The 16,016-nt window shown below is 40.5% G+C and overlaps 1 pseudogene; it reads right to left on the bottom strand.

The window, feature by feature from the left end:
- LOC108973534 overlaps positions 1-15,067 on the bottom strand; it is a 59,486-nt pseudogene extending 44,419 nt beyond the window's left edge.
- Between the last annotated feature and the right edge of the window lie 949 nt (positions 15,068-16,016).

The following is a 16,016-nucleotide window of genomic DNA, read 5'->3' as shown; positions in this document are numbered from 1 at the left end:
ATTCATTAGTACACTCAGGATTTCCTTACCTAAAGACAATGCGACTATGTCAGGACAGCTTAGATACTTTTATCTAAAAATTAGAAGTAGGAGGGGTACGAGAGTTACACCTTTCATGTTCTCTAGTTTATTTAGGAAGTTGTGGGGTTTACGCTACGTAAATATCGAAACATAAGGTAACTGGGAGCTGCCTTTAGAACCCGAAGCCACAGCCACATCAGAATATAGGCATAATGTTCTTCTTAATGTGTGCAATAATTCCGTTTTAAATGGCTAAATAAAATTCCTTCAGTTGAATTCATCTTCATGCACCAAAACCAGGTCGATAAAAGCAACTTAGTGGATCCGCCTGAAAAATTTCTTGCATTGTGCTTAAATAGGCTGTTAATAGCAGCCATTTCTATTTACCACAGGATAACGACCCACAATACACATTGTATCATGTACGTGCAGGGTAGTTATGGAAACAAAAATAACTCCATAGGTCTCGCAAACACTAGACATTTTCAAAATATCCCGAACTTTTTGGAAACCCGTATTCGAAAACATCACATTTCATTAAATTAAGGTCAAAACACTGGATCATCGACTTAGTGGGTCAAAATATCCGGAAATAATCGAGTGGGGAGCATACGTCGACGTCTATGGAAAACAATTGCAACAAAATGTAGGCCAAAAACCGGTAAAACTATTGTAATTTCTTTTGATTTATGTAAATAATCGTTGGTGCATGTAATCTTTTTTTATATGAATTAGGCGTATTTTAAGCTTTAACATTATTATTTTTTTATTAAAAAAAATTGTATATGCTATATTTAATGTTAAATATACGTATCTTGAAATGGATAGAAAAAACCACGAAATTTATTCATTTTAAAACAAATGAACGTGTCGTAATTTAATAGAATTATGTGTATGTAAACTTTATTGGTCTAGGTATTTAATAAAGGTTAATTAAAAATCAATGAGGAAGGTTTCTTAAAAACTAGAAGCAGAGATAAACAGATGTCCAACTCATCTATCATTGGAAGTGAGAGAACAATTGCTCAACGTCAAAACCTCCTGAACTCGAACAGCTGTTGGAAAAGAGGGATGACCAAATTAAAATCCCGCTAAATTATTATTCGAATGGGGAAATTTTTACTTTCTTTGTCTCCATTTGTAACGGTCATTAGTTTGAAGAATAGCAAATGAAAAACCTCTAACACGTATGCTCTTTATTTTAGAGACAAAATGCCGAAAACAACAAGCAGTTGGAGGAAGTGTGTTGCTGGCTGCAGCGAGGGAGGAAGAGTTTGCAAATTTTCTAACACTGGAACGGATCTCAAACGGTGAGTAATTAAAAAAAAAAAACGTTAAATAGTGCAAAAAGTGATAAGCATATTTATGTGACATTTTGGAAAATTTCGATAATCTGCTGAAATATTTTCGATTTGGTAATTAGAATAGTAATATCGGATAACAGTGAAATTGAAATGAGGTTCCGTGCATTTTTAAGTGTGAATATATTAAAAATTAGTTTTCGATAACAGAAAAAAATGTTAATATACATTTGTGTTTCAGTAGTAGATTTCGAATTTGAATTAAATATATTATTGTAAAGTAACGACTTATCATTGAATATTTATGATAGTTATAAAAAAATCGAACTTTTAAATATTCAACGGGTTTATTAAAATAAAAGTAAATTTTTTAGGCACTTTTTTCACTATTATTATTATATTATTATACTTATTTTATGATTATATTTAACTTTTGTATATATATATTTTTTTCTTTTAATAAGCGTAAATGTTGACTCAAACGTTTAGGTGCTTTGAAGATCTCAATGAAAAAACACCTAAACATTTTTTTTAATTATTGAGCCAATATTTAACGCCCCAAATTCTTTTTTGGAAATACCATTGAAATAGGCGTAGAAGATTTTGTTCCCCTAATGGAAGGGTCTGCCTCAAATGCAAACGATACATCGAGGCAGCTGCTTCATGTTTTAGAAAGGGTAGACCCACGATATATTTTTAGAGCCTCTGCCACTTCTTGAGAAGGAACTATTAAGGGGTAGTGAAAAAGTCGCGCAAACAGGTGACAGATAGAAAAAATTAGTGAAGAGAATAGGAATTTAGTAGCTCAGTTGGGCCAAATTGCAACTGAATTAGAAAGATGTAGGGAAATGTTAAGAAGTAGTTCATTTAGGGATAAGTCAGATCCTCTTGAGATAGTTTGCAGTGAAGTTCCTCTTCAGTTAGGTGCTTGTATTAGTAGTTTTTTAAATAGTAATCGCCAAAATAATGGTCGGCGATATGATAATTCAATTGCTTACCGCTGCCTAAAGCACCAACTTAGTTTTCCTTCGGAAAATACTTTACATAACTTTGTCGCAGATTGTCCTCGTATCCCAAATTGCATCCAAAGCAGCATCAAGTCTTTACAAATTAGGAGTAAGGGATTTTCTTTCGAATAAAAGTTCATATAAGTTTATTGTGATGAAATGTCACCGAAATGTCAATGACCTCTGCGAATGGTAAGCACCTTGCCGCGTTGCAGGTTCTGAGGCGCAAGGCATACTCGGCATCCCCCAACCGACGTGAACGGCGCCAACCAAGAGCTACCACTTCCTAATCCCGGGTGTTATGCGACTCCCGTGCCCATTGGATGATTTGCAGCCAGGAGGTAAATTCGGCTGTACTCTAGCGGACTCTCCCCAACACCGGGCCGAAGTGGGGAGAAACTGTGGCTTTACCGCGTCAAGAAGCTCTGGCGTGGCGGACCCCCTAGTTCCCCATTTAAAACAATTGTTGAGCCTAGGGTAGTTAGAACAAGATGAGCACATAAAAACAAAAACAATCAGACCACACGGAAAGAAGGCAAACCAAAAGGAAAACGGACACGGACAACGAAAAGGAAATCGGGGCAGCGGTAGGCAAAGGGGGTCAAGGAGCTAGGGAGAAGTTTAGCTTCCTTGATGCCCTCTCGCCAGAGGAGCCGCCTCTGTTTGAAGAGCATGCCAGGGAGGATGATGACAACATGCCCTCCTACAGCGGCGCCCGCCTACCGAAAGAGGCTGGTGCCGCTGAAGCAGCAACGAGCATCGCCAAGATTCCCGCCAGTAGGCGGAGCGGGTCGGATTCGAGTGAGTCACATCGGGCAGAGTCCGACGGTGTTCGTAGAAGAAGGAGGAGGCGCAGAGAAGGTGGGCAACGTCCTCTCCCTGACGCTGGCAAACCTCTGACACGTATGCGAAAAACGGCGAAGCGGAATAGCGGCCAGATGACGCAGCAGGAGCCCCACCTCGAAAAGGTTGAGGGGCAGCAATACAAAGGCAGCCATAGCCCAACCATCTGGACCGGCTCCCCACCGGTGGAGGAGGGGCGGCGCAGATATGCGAACGCTGTTACCCTGCGGAGTCGCTAAAACCGCTTACCGAGCTCCAGGACCTATTCATGGAAGAGGTATTCAGAGGGGATGAATACGCGGCATCCTTCCTGGGGTATGATTCAAAGGAGGTATGCTGCAAGTGGACTGCAAGGACGAGACGTCCGCCAACTGGCTGCGGGAGTTTGCCCCAAAGCTGGAAAGGTCCTGCTTTCTGCGCGAGGAAGGCGGAAGATTTGCCAATCATGCATAGCATGACAACTCCTCTATTGGCTGGCAGCGCGATGGACGGAGGGGAAGAAGATCTGTATTTCCTCGATCCCATATTATAATGGAGGTCAATACGGAGATCCCTCAGGTGAACCTGCATCAAATAAGGTAATCTGGGATCTCTCTAGCGAGAGACCTAAAACTTGCATAGTTGTCGTGAGTAACATTGAATTCTTCTGCATTACAGAGTTCCTGACGCAGGATCTGGTGGCGGTGCAAGCCAGGGGCTTCTAGGGCAAGGACTTCGTCCTGGCTTCAGCCTACAGGGTGGCTGATGAAAGCATAACTTTTTTTCTATTTAACGTTTAATTTTTATTTTATTTAATCTGTTTAATTTTTATTTTATTTAATCTGTTTAATTTTTATTTTATTTAATCTGTTTATTTTTTATTTTATTTAATCTGTTTAGTTTTTATTTTATTTTGTAGATTTACTTTTACATTTAACAAAAATGGATAACTGGGACACTGAAATAGGAATTTGGATTGTCCGCCGCTATCCCGCACTGTAGTCCGTAGTTTCGGTTCAGAGAGTATAGGCGCACGTTTGGCGGCAATCCTCCGAGCAGATAGACCATAATGAGACTTGTAAACAATTTTGCCGAGCATGGGACAGTCAACAGAAGACCTTACCATCGAAACCCTTCAGGTCGAACGGAGGAAACTATCGCTGCTGCCATACAAAACAATCCACGTGTTTCGACAAGAAGCTTATCTGCTCAAATGGCTGTAAACAGACAGTCATTACAATCAATTATGAACAAAGATTTGGACTCATTCCCATATAAAATTCAAATGGCCAACAAACWGAACGCTGCAGACTTGCCGATTCGCCTGGAATTTTGCCAGAAGATGCTTCAAATGGTGGAAGAGGATGGAAACATGTTGAACTATCTCTTCATGTCTGACGATACCCATTTCGATTTAAACGCAACATAAACAAACGAAATTGTCGAATATGGAGTACTTCCAACCCACAGAGCGTACATCCCCGAAGTATGGAGAACAGCGAAGGACACTTGGGGGCAGTGAGATAGGGATAACCAACAGTGTCAAATAACTCGGTTTGATGCTAGATTCTACCCTGAGGTGGAAGCAGCATGTGAAGCTCACCTTGTCAAGGCGACAAAAGCCTTAATTGTGTGCAATCGGCTGCTGGCAGGAAGGTAGTGGGACTGTAAGCCAAGATACGTTAGGTGGTTGAACACCATAATAGTGAGACCGATAATCACATATGGGGCGGTGGCCTGGGCCTCAGTGGCATGTTGTTGTTGTTGTAACGGCAGAAATTCTGCCGAGTTGACAGTCCTTGGCCGGATAAAATCCGTCGTGGGAACGGGCCTCAGTGGCATGTTGTTTTTGTTGTAGCGGCAGAATTCTGCCGAGTTGACAGTCCTTGGCCGGATAAAAATCCGGGGCCGTTCCGGTTTTCGTAGAACCGACTGTCGTGGGAACGGCCTCAGTGGCATCGCCAACTTCGGTTACGACTAAGCTACAGAAGCTACAGCGGCTGGAATGTGTCTGCATGACGGGTGCAATGCGCACCTGTCCAAGGGCAGTACTGGGGGTTCTGCTTTAAATTACTCCGCTTCTTTTGTTTATCGGTCAGGTTGCCAAGCATACCCTTCTGCAAATAACGGCAGCGGTGTGGAAAATGCAAGGTGGTCTCATCCCAGAAAATGGAAAAGAAAAGTGGCAATATAGCATTGGCCCTCCTCCCGAGGGCAGCGCTACCAAAATGGTTAACTTCAAAAAAAGTGCAAAGTCACCCTCGGCAGTAAAACCCAGTAAAAACTCCTCCAACCTCGAGCTGATGTTGAGGAACAGCACTTTGAGGTGGTACAGCGATGGCTCGAAAATGTTGGAGGGAATCGGCGCAGGGATTGTAGGCCCGCGCACTAAGCTCTCCGTACCCAAGAGAGCATGGGGCATTTTCCAGTCAGAAGTTCTTGCCATAAGCCGGTGTACAGAAATAAACCTCCATCGCAACTATCGCAATGAGCCAATAGCCAATAGCCTCAGCGATAGTCAAGCGGCGCTTAAAGCGATCTTCTCTTACGAGATCAAATCGCTACTAGTGCAAGAGTGCAGGGATAGGCTGAACAGCCTTGCGGAACGAAACCAGGTACACCTAATCTGGGTGTCTGGTCACAAAGGTATAGGCGGTAACGAACTGGCGAACGAGCTCGCCCTCTCCGCAGCCTCCAGCAAGATGGTAAGACCCGAAGCCTTTACGGGGGTGGGTCCCCATACCATGAAGGAGCTGATCCGCAATTGAGAAAGAGTGGGAAGGGAGGAGTATTGATTAGAAATTCTTGGTATGAAACATGCTAAGCTGCTAATGGGAGGACAGAACTTGAGAAGGTTGAAAATTGTAATAAACCTCCCCAGGAACAAACTCAGGCTACTGGTAGCATGATATACTGGCCACTGCGAGCTGAATACAGATGCCTGCATAGCATGGGGCTATCTTCTTGCGCTAACTGCCGGTTCTGCGCCAGGGAGCCCGAAATTCTACTCTTTGACTGCACAGCAGTCTGTAGACGCAGAACTAAGGCCTTCGGATCAATGTTTCCGGATAGGGATCGCATTGTCTCGCTAGCGCTCAGTAGTCTATTGTACATCATTACTGTGCTGGGTCTAAGCGAGTCAATGTGAGTCAGGAGAGGGCACAATAGACCAAAGGTCGCGGTTCATTTCTCATCTTCATTCATTCATTCATTAGTACACTCAGGATTTCCTTACCTAAAGACAATGCGACTATGTCAGGACAGCTTAGATACTTTTATCTAAAAATTAGAAGTAGGAGGGGTATGAGAGTTACACCTTTCATGTTCTCTAGTTTATTTAGGAAGTTGTGGGGTTTACGCTACGTAAATATCGAAACATAAGGTAACTGGGAGCTGCCTTTAGAACCCGAAGCCACAGCCACATCAGAATATAGGCATAATGTTCTTCTTAATGTGTGCAATAATTCCGTTTTAAATGGCTAAATAAAATTCCTTTAGTTGAATTCATCTTCATACACCAAAACCAGGGCGATAAAAGCAACTTGTGGATGCTTTGGACTAGTGGATCTGCCTGAAAAATTTGGTGCATTTATTAATATTTTAGAATTTTACTTCTTGTTTGAGGAATTGGACAGAAATTGTGATAGGTGTAGGAGAAATAATTTTTTTCTTTTTACTAAAGATTTTAAATTACTCATTACACGACATTTGAATTTTGGATTGACGTCATAATTACTCTGTTGTCTTATATTTATTCCATTAAAAAATATGATGACACTAATTTTTTGCTTGTTTGCAACCATTTCCTTATTGTATGAATAAATGAATTTCAACTAAAGTTTAAAATGGGATTAAAGTTATTTTTACATTATTTAATATAAAATAAATGGTTAGAAACGAATTAGTGAAGTGTTAGTGGATATAAAAGTTAAAAATATAAGTGTAAAGTTACATTTTTTTAATAAAGATTTATGTTTTATTTATCTTAAAAAGGTTTTTCAAACAGATTCGCTACATTAAGACGCTTTAAAGTTAGAACGATTTTAAAAAGTTTTTAATTATTAATTAGAATTTGGATTATCAATTGGCAATTGTATATGTTTAGTTTTATATACTTAAGCATTATATACAGATTTGGCAACCTCGACTTATCATTACGACGTTAATTTAATCTTCGGCGCAGCACTCCTAAAATACAACTCTACCTAACTTCTAAAGACAACGCTATCATGTTTTTAATCCTTCATTCCTTTTGTTATTATATTCTTACTAGCTCTTAAGTTATAGCGAGTAAGAAATAAATCTCTTTTGCGATTAGACGTCAATCATAACGCTTCACCTTCACTTGTTCCTACATATGTATGTATATATACATATATATATAATTTTAAGATTTATTTTTCTGTGATACACAATGATATTGTTTTTTAAAAATTTTTTTCATACTATATAACTGTGAATTGTTATGAATGTGTTTTCTCATAGCTATTCTAAATCGTAACCTGCTCAAATTCACTTTAATGTAAAATGTTGTGCCAAATATAATCTTAACGACTTTTTACATTACACGATTTTTGTTATTATAATTTGATTTGAAAAACAAATTTGGCGTTCAAGGTGTACGGACGTGTTTTTTAACTCGTTCCGTGTATTCAGATTGTGCAAAAAGTAACCAATCAATAATTCCTTAAATGCCTACTTCAGCTATGTCCACCCAACAACAATAACAACTACTGGCAATAAAAAGTGTAATGGCGATGATGGGTCATCATGGCAATCAGCTGAAAAGGAAACGAAGCAAAGAACGCAGTCAGCAGAAGCAGCAGAAAACAACAATTGGGCAATAACAAATGCGCTGACAGCAGTCAGTCACCAGGTACCAGCAATCGCGCAGGCAACGAAGAAAATCGCAACGTAAGCTGAGAATGTGCCAATAGAAACAAAAGCTCGTCTGTACAAACTATCATTGATCGCTACGTTATATCAAAAGGAAATTAAGTCCTTCAAAGTCAGTGGTCAGCCATAAAGAATTGCAAGGCATCCCACCAAATTGAAGTAAAACGGAAGTTTTAAATGGCAACAGATTTTCCATACTAAGCAATGAATGAATGCATAGATAGATAGATACATAACTGAGGAATGCACTGCGACCTTAGGTCTATTGTGCCCTTTCCTAACTCACAGGGACTCGCTTAGCCCCAGCATATTGATGAAGTCCAGTATTCTGCTGGSTGCTAGCGAGGCGATGTGATCCCTATCCGGAAACATGGCTCGAAGGGCCTTCGAACTGCGCCTACAGACTGCAATGCAGTCGATTAACAGGTGCTCCGGGGTTTCAGGGTCCCTGTCGCAAAACCGACAGTTGGCGCAAGATGATAGGCCCATGTTAGCTAAGTGCYTTTTCAGCTTGCAGTGGCCGGTATAAAATGCAACCAGAATCCTGAGTKTGTTTCTTGGGAGGTTAATTAACGATTTCAACCTCTTTTGGTTATACCCCCCCCAACTAGCAGCTTGGCATGACGCATACCATGCGCTCGCTGCCAATACCTTTCTCTGCACACTTTTTCTTCCTTGCGGAGCAGCTCCTTCACAGTGTGGGGACCCACCGCAATGAATGGTTCGGGCCCAGCCATACTGCTGGAGGCTGCGGAGCGGGCTAGCTCGTCCCTCGCCCTGTGGCCGGGCACCCAGATTAGGTGCACCTGGTTCTTTGCAGCTAGGTTGTTCAATCGTTCTCTACACTCCTGCACCAATAGCGATTTGATCTCATAGGAGGAGATCGCTTTTAGTGCCGCTTGACTATCGTTAAGTATAGCTATGCGCTCGTTGCGGTAGAGGTTTATCTCTGTACACCGACTTATAGTCAGGACTTCAGCCTGAAAAATACTCGGAAAGCTTCCCATCGGAATGGAGAGCTTGGTACGCGGGCCTACAATACCCGCACCTATTCCTTTCGACGTTTTTGAGCCGTCGGTGTACCACCTCAGTGCACTATCCCTTAGCATTTGCTCAAGAGTAGGGTCGTTCCACTCACTCTTGCTACCGAGGGTAACCTTAAACCTTTTCGTGAAATGAGTTGATTTCGTAATGCCATCCTTTGGGAGGAGGGCAATAGGAATGTCGTCACTTATCCTCTCCATCATCTGGCACGAGATTATCTTGCCTTTGCCGCATCCCTCTGCTGTTATCTGCAGAATTGAGCGCTTGGCTACTTGACCTATCATTATATGGAGCGGTGTAAGTTCCAGCAGGACCTCCAGAGCTGCCGTCGGACAGGTTCGCATAGCGCCCGTCATGCAAACACATGCTATCCGCTGAAGCTTTGATAGTTGGATTACCACCGAAGCCTGCCACGCGACGGAGGCCCACGACACCGCCCCGTATGTAATTATCGGTCGCACAATCATGGTGTACAACCACCTAACGATCTTTGGCTTACAGCCCCAAGATTTACCCGCCAGCCGTTTGCACACCATTAACGCTTTTGTAGCTTTGACCAGCGTTTGGTTCACATGCTGTTTCCACCGCAGGGTAGAATCCAGCGTAAGACCCAGGTATTTAACCTTGCTAGTCATCTCGATCTCTCTGCCCCCAAGTGTGATGTTCCTCAAGCCGGGTAGGGACCTGCGCCTTGTGAAAGGGACTACGGTTGCCTTTGAGGGGTTGATGTTTAGTTCCACTCCTCTGCACCACCCCTTTGCCAGATTTAGACCCCGTTGCACTAGGTCACAGAGAGTATCTTCAAATTTGCCTCTTGCTATTATCGCAATGTCGTCCGCATACCCTTGGCATCGGATCCCACTGTCAGTTAGCAATGGTAATAGTTCGTCCACGACAAGTCTACATAGTAGAGGTGATAGCACACCTCCCTGTGGACAGCCTCTTTTCGCTCCCAGGCGGATCTTTGTTCCGCCTACCCTGGTCTGCATAGTGATGAGGAATGCACTGCGATCTTTGGTCTATTGTGCCCTCTCCTTACTCCCACTGACTCGCCTAGACCCAGCCTATTCATGAAGTCCAGTAGACTACTTGGCGCTAGGGAGGCAATGCGATCCCTATTCGGAAACAACACTCCAAGGGCCTTAGACCTCCGTCCACAGACTGCCGTGCAGTCTATCAACAGATGCTCCGGAGTTTCAGGCTCCCTGTTGCAGAAACGGCAGTTGGCTCAAACTGAAAGGCCCATGCTGTGCAGATGCCTATTTAGCTTGCAGTGGCCAGTGTACCATGCGACTAACAGGTTAAGTTTGCTCCTGGGGAGATTTATTATGATTTTAAACCTTTTTAGGTTGTAACCTCCCATTAGCAGATTGGCATGTCTCATACCATGAGGAGATCGCCTTTAGCGCCGCTTGACTATCGCTAAGAATGGCTATTCGTTCATTGCGATAGTTGCTATGGAGGTTTTTTTCTATACACCGGCTTATGGCATAAACTTCTGCCTGGAAAATGCTCGGGAACTGACCCATGGGTATGGGGAGCCCAGTGCGTGGGCCCACAATCCCTGCGCCGATTCCCTCCGACATTTTCGATGTCGGTGTACCACCTCATAGTACTGTTCCTCAGCAACAGCTCGAGGTTAGAGTCGTTCCAATCGTCTTTGCTGCCGAGGGTAACCTTAAACTTTTTACTGAGGTTAACCTTTTTGGTAGTACTATACCTCGGGAGGAGGGCCAATGGTAACTTGCCACTTATCATTTCCATCCTCTGGGATGACACTACTTTACCTTTTCTACCCCCCTGTGCCGTTATTTGCAGAAGGGTGTGTTTGGCTACCAGACCGATGACCAAATGAAACGGAGTAAGTGCAAGAAGAACCTCCAGTGCTGCCATTGGACAGGTTCGCATTGCGCCCGTTATGCAGACACAGGCAAGAGGCTGTAGCTTCAGTAGCTTAGTCTTAACCGATGTTTTCGACGCTACTGGGGCCCAGGCTACGTGCTGCTTCCCCCTCAGCGTAGGGTCTAGTGTCAACCCGAGGTATTTTACACTGTTGGAACTAACTAAGCAATGGTTCAGACGATAATGTCCCACGACAGTCGGATCTACGGAAACCGGAACGGACCCGGATTTTTATCCGGCCAAGGACTGTCAACTCGGCAGAACTCTGCCGTTACAACAACAACAACAACAACGATAATGTGAAGGGTATCACCACAGTCGTTAATGCCAAACAAAATCCAATATATTTACGCGAGCGTGGCATTAATACTCTTGGTGAGAAATTAAGTGAAATCGTAGGTACTAACAATTTTCATGTGCAATATAGATGAAACAAAAATTCAGTCTTACAGTGAAAAAAGTCTTATGGAAATCGTTAAATGTCTGACAAATAAAAACAAGAATTATTATACGTATTAACTAAAGAGCTGTAAGGGCCTAGTGGTTGTAATTAAGGGTATAGAGTCCGCCGAGTGAAGTCAAAGCTGAATTGGAAGATTGCGGTTTTGGTATTAAAACTGTTGTAAATATATTTAATAGAAAAAATGAAACCCATCACTCAGAAGAAACGGCCCGGTACTAACTGCCAAGAATATGGGCATACCAAATCATATTGCACTCTTCGCAGTGTTATAAAGATTTGAAATCGAAGTTGTCACAGGGCATTCACGCACGTCGTAACTAAGTATTATAAACACTCCGTATTGATATAGAAATAATAGCACCCTCAGATAAAAGTTCAAGTCCTATTAATTCTAATAATAATAATATGCAAGGAAGCTATGCAAATGTGGTGAAAGGCAAACCTGTACAAATGCACCTGCCGCAAAATCCTCCAAATGGAGGTATTGAAACTATGAGTATGTAAATGCTGCAACATTTATTAAGTAAAAAACGAGCTTACCAAATATCTGTATATGGAATGCTAACGATGTTAACCAACATAAATTAAAGATTATTTGATTTCTGTATGAAAAAATATATATGTAACGCTTACATATATCAGAAACTAATTTTACAATTTTGCAAATAAAAATAATTTTAATATACCGGGATTTAGACTCTATGTCACAAAGCATCCGGATTGAAAAGCGTATGGTAGTAGTGTGGATTAGAAATTGTTTAAACCACTATGCTCTAGTATCTCATGCTACTACACACTTACAAATCGGGGTTGTGACTTAAATCTTACGGCTATATACCGTCCACCTCGTTTTAAAATTACAGAAAGCGAATTTAAAGAATTTGAAAGTATAAGGGGATTTAATGATGTAATAACTATCGCAGCTGAAGAAAAGTCTCCGCATGACACTGACCACCTCTTTGCATGCCCACCCAACCCCAACCATCTAACACCCTTTTCCCTTTGGTCCGACCCCGTCGAAACAGCATGTTTCCTGGGCCTCCCGTTAGATGACGTCGACGACAACACTGATAACCCTCACCATCCTATCGGGGTCTGTTAACCGTTAAAACAACAACAACCTTCAAGATTTCTGGAAGGAAATAATATTGATGTAATGCTATTGCCAGAAGCTCATCTTACGAACAAAAACAATTTATTTATACCGGGATTTAGAATCTATGTCATAAATCACACAGATGGACATGGAGGAACAGCAGTGTGGGATAGAAACGGTTAAATCATCACGTATTAGAATCTTATCCCACAGCGCAATCACAAGTTACAATATAACCATAAAAAATCGCTGCGGGGACTTAAACCTGACGGTCATATACTGCCCACCTCGGTTTAAAATTACAGACATCCAATTTAAAGACTTTTTTGGAACACTAGGCTATAAATTTTAAGCAGGTGGAGATTACAATGCAAAACACATGTATTGGAGCTCACGACCGAAAGGACGACAACTGTATCACACTATTATAAATAGGCACAATAACCTTGACATAATATATCCTGGTAAGCCGACACATTAGCCTAGCAATATTTAAAAAAAATACCAGAATTAATTAATTTTGCTGTAATTAAAAAAATTGATAAATCGCACATAACAGCTGATACAAGTACTGATCTCTCTTCTGATCACTCTCCTATACTAATAAAATTATGTGAACAACCCATATTCGTTAATCCAAAAGTGGCTCTAACATCTTATATAACTAAACATAAGCCGCTTGGTCCCAGAATCACTAACAGAAGAATAGAAAAGCTTGTAAATGAAAAAAGGCGTGCAAGGCGTGAGTGGCAGATAAATCGCTCCCCTTTCACTCAGCTTCAATTGAAATTTGCTGTAAGTAAATTACAACAAAAAAACGTTTAAACGTGAGGAAGAATTCAATACCGAATTGTCAATAAAGAAGCTGTGTCCAAATTCAAGGCAGCAAAATTCCCTTTGGAAGCCCTAACATGGGTGGAAATCGGGCTCGAAGTGACGAGGAAAGTGCTAATTGCTTTGCAAATCACCTAGAAAAGGTATTTAAACCTAATTGCTCAAAGAACATCTTTGAGCTATCCAGCTTACCTCACCTAGTTAACGAGTCACTCGAGTCTTTAAGACTTCACCTTGCTAAATTATTAGAATAATAAAAGAACTCAAACTAAAAAAGTCACCAGGAAATGATAATATTACCCTTAACATAACCGATCCTCCAACAGCTAATGATGTATTAACATCAATTTCTGCGGATGACTCAGCTTTAGTGAGCAGTAACAAATGCCACACAATAGCATCAAGAATATTAGCCGAGCACTTAAGGTTTGTCGGAGAATGGCAGGCAACCAGAGGAAACATATATCTAGCAAAATAACTTGCATAAAGATAAGAGCTGCAAATTTAAATTGGCTTTTAAATCTAAAACTCCAAACTTAGCCTAGACGGCAAAGTGCTTTTATAGAATGCGGTTATAAAGCCGATTTGGATGTATGGCATTCAACTGTGGAGTACGACCTGTGCAACTAATATTGGTATAATACAAAGGTTCCAAACAGAAAATTACGTGTTCACCATGGTACATGCGTAATGAAAATATCCATAAAGACCTTGGTATTCCTATGGTAAAGAAATAAGTAGAAGATAGCGGAATTAAATATATTTCTAAACTAAACGATATCACGCAAACCTTTTGGCTAATGCTTTGGTACATTCCTGCGATCAAACACGCCTTAAAAGAAGAGATATGCCTGCTTATTAAAAAAAAAACGTATCACCAAAACAGCTTAATCAGTTGCTTCAGTTTGTCTAGTTTTTAAATAGATTTAAGATTTTATTACTTATTGTTAAAAGAAATCTTAATTTGAATATTCACAATTATGCTCTCATTACAATATGTAAAAAAATTGTAAAACTTTTCCAGTTGTTCGTTTTAATTGTACGCCATGGATTAATATTTACTACAGTCAGTGCATATGTGCATACTTATTAATTACTCAGAGACGGTTATGTTTCTTCAATTGTTTTGTATCGATGGAACAAAATTCACACATAAATCTCTAACCATATTTTCACGCTAATTTTTTAATTTTTTTCGTTTTTGAATCAAACATATAAAATATTTACATGAGTACTGTTGCGAAAATTTTTAATATTGTCATGCACAATTGAATTTCAAGCACTCTAAGATGTTGACATATATACTTACAAAAAGCAGTACCTAGAATGTCTTTTTTTAGTATTATTAAAAATATAATCCGTTTAGAATTTTTATTCTTGTAAATTTTAATCAAAAGCTAATATATTCGGAACCCTTATCATTCATTTTTCATACTTTACACAATTGTATATCGAACGAAAAAGAATTTTCACCTTTCACGACTGAAACTAAATTCCTTTCTATCTTTTAATTTACATACACGTTCGGTAGATTTGTCTGAACAAAACATTATCTTCTGATATAGACTTTCAACACTTTCTTTAACTTGTCTAAAAAAGTATCTGGAAAGTCTCTATGGCGTGACAGTAAAATATAATTCTTATAAGACAGATAAGCATATACACAGGCAACATTAACTCGTAAAAACGAAGTTTTGAGTAATAAATAAAGCTGAAAACAATCGACGGAACTATCGATATTTTCATCTAACATTATCGATAGACTTTTTCGCCCACTGATGGTTTATGCGTTAACTAGACTTACCAAAAAAAACTCTAATAAATGCGCAAAATTTCATTTAGTTGTATGTACAAATTATTAAATTTAACTACTTATATTTAAATTAGGGGTTGGATGCACTGAAAGGAATGTTGTAGAAATATTAACAATTAGGTAAACATAGCCGCAGCAATTTATGAATTTTTACCCTTCTGTTTTCAGGTATTTTAGTAAAAATTAGGTGCCGTGGAAAAATAAAATTTTTAAAGAAACCCACATATTACTTATTATTCCTGATTTTTCAGAATACAATCTTAAAACTGAAACATATATGTGAACATGTGTTCGAATTTCACTAAATATATACATATGTGGCAACTAAGCCACGTCAGCCCACAGCTGATTTTGCTAACAGCACCCATCTGCCATCTCTCTCCAACGACCGGCACTCACCAGCCATTACGCGGCGTGACGACTCAATGAGTCGGCCATTACGATGCCGTAGAAAACAGACACTCCAGCCACGCACAGACGACTCTTTCTCTTTTACTTCAACCACTCGAGGGAACGGACCACATGTTTAGCGCTCCGCCGTACTTTCATCCAACTGGATGGAATACGATTATTTCATATTGGTGACTCCGCGACGTGATTGAATTGGATTTCAAAACTCTGCCTCTCCACGCGTTAAGGTGTAATTTTTCCTCATACGTGTACTGACGCGACGCGTGTTTTCAAATTCAAACACTTTGATATTCATTAATTAACAAAATATACAGACAGATAAGCGCAAACGTTAATATTAATTGCAAATTCACGCTCGTTGTAATTTCTCATTCACCACTGTCTAAAATTCGTGCTAACCAGTGAA

This window comes from Bactrocera latifrons, unplaced genomic scaffold (assembly GCF_001853355.1).
Source record: "Bactrocera latifrons isolate USDA-ARS-PBARC rearing strain unplaced genomic scaffold, ASM185335v1 scaffold_489, whole genome shotgun sequence".
Classification (NCBI taxonomy): domain Eukaryota; kingdom Metazoa; phylum Arthropoda; class Insecta; order Diptera; family Tephritidae; genus Bactrocera; species Bactrocera latifrons.
Note: the sequence above shows the minus strand (reverse complement) of the source record. Positions and strands in the feature narration are given on the sequence as shown.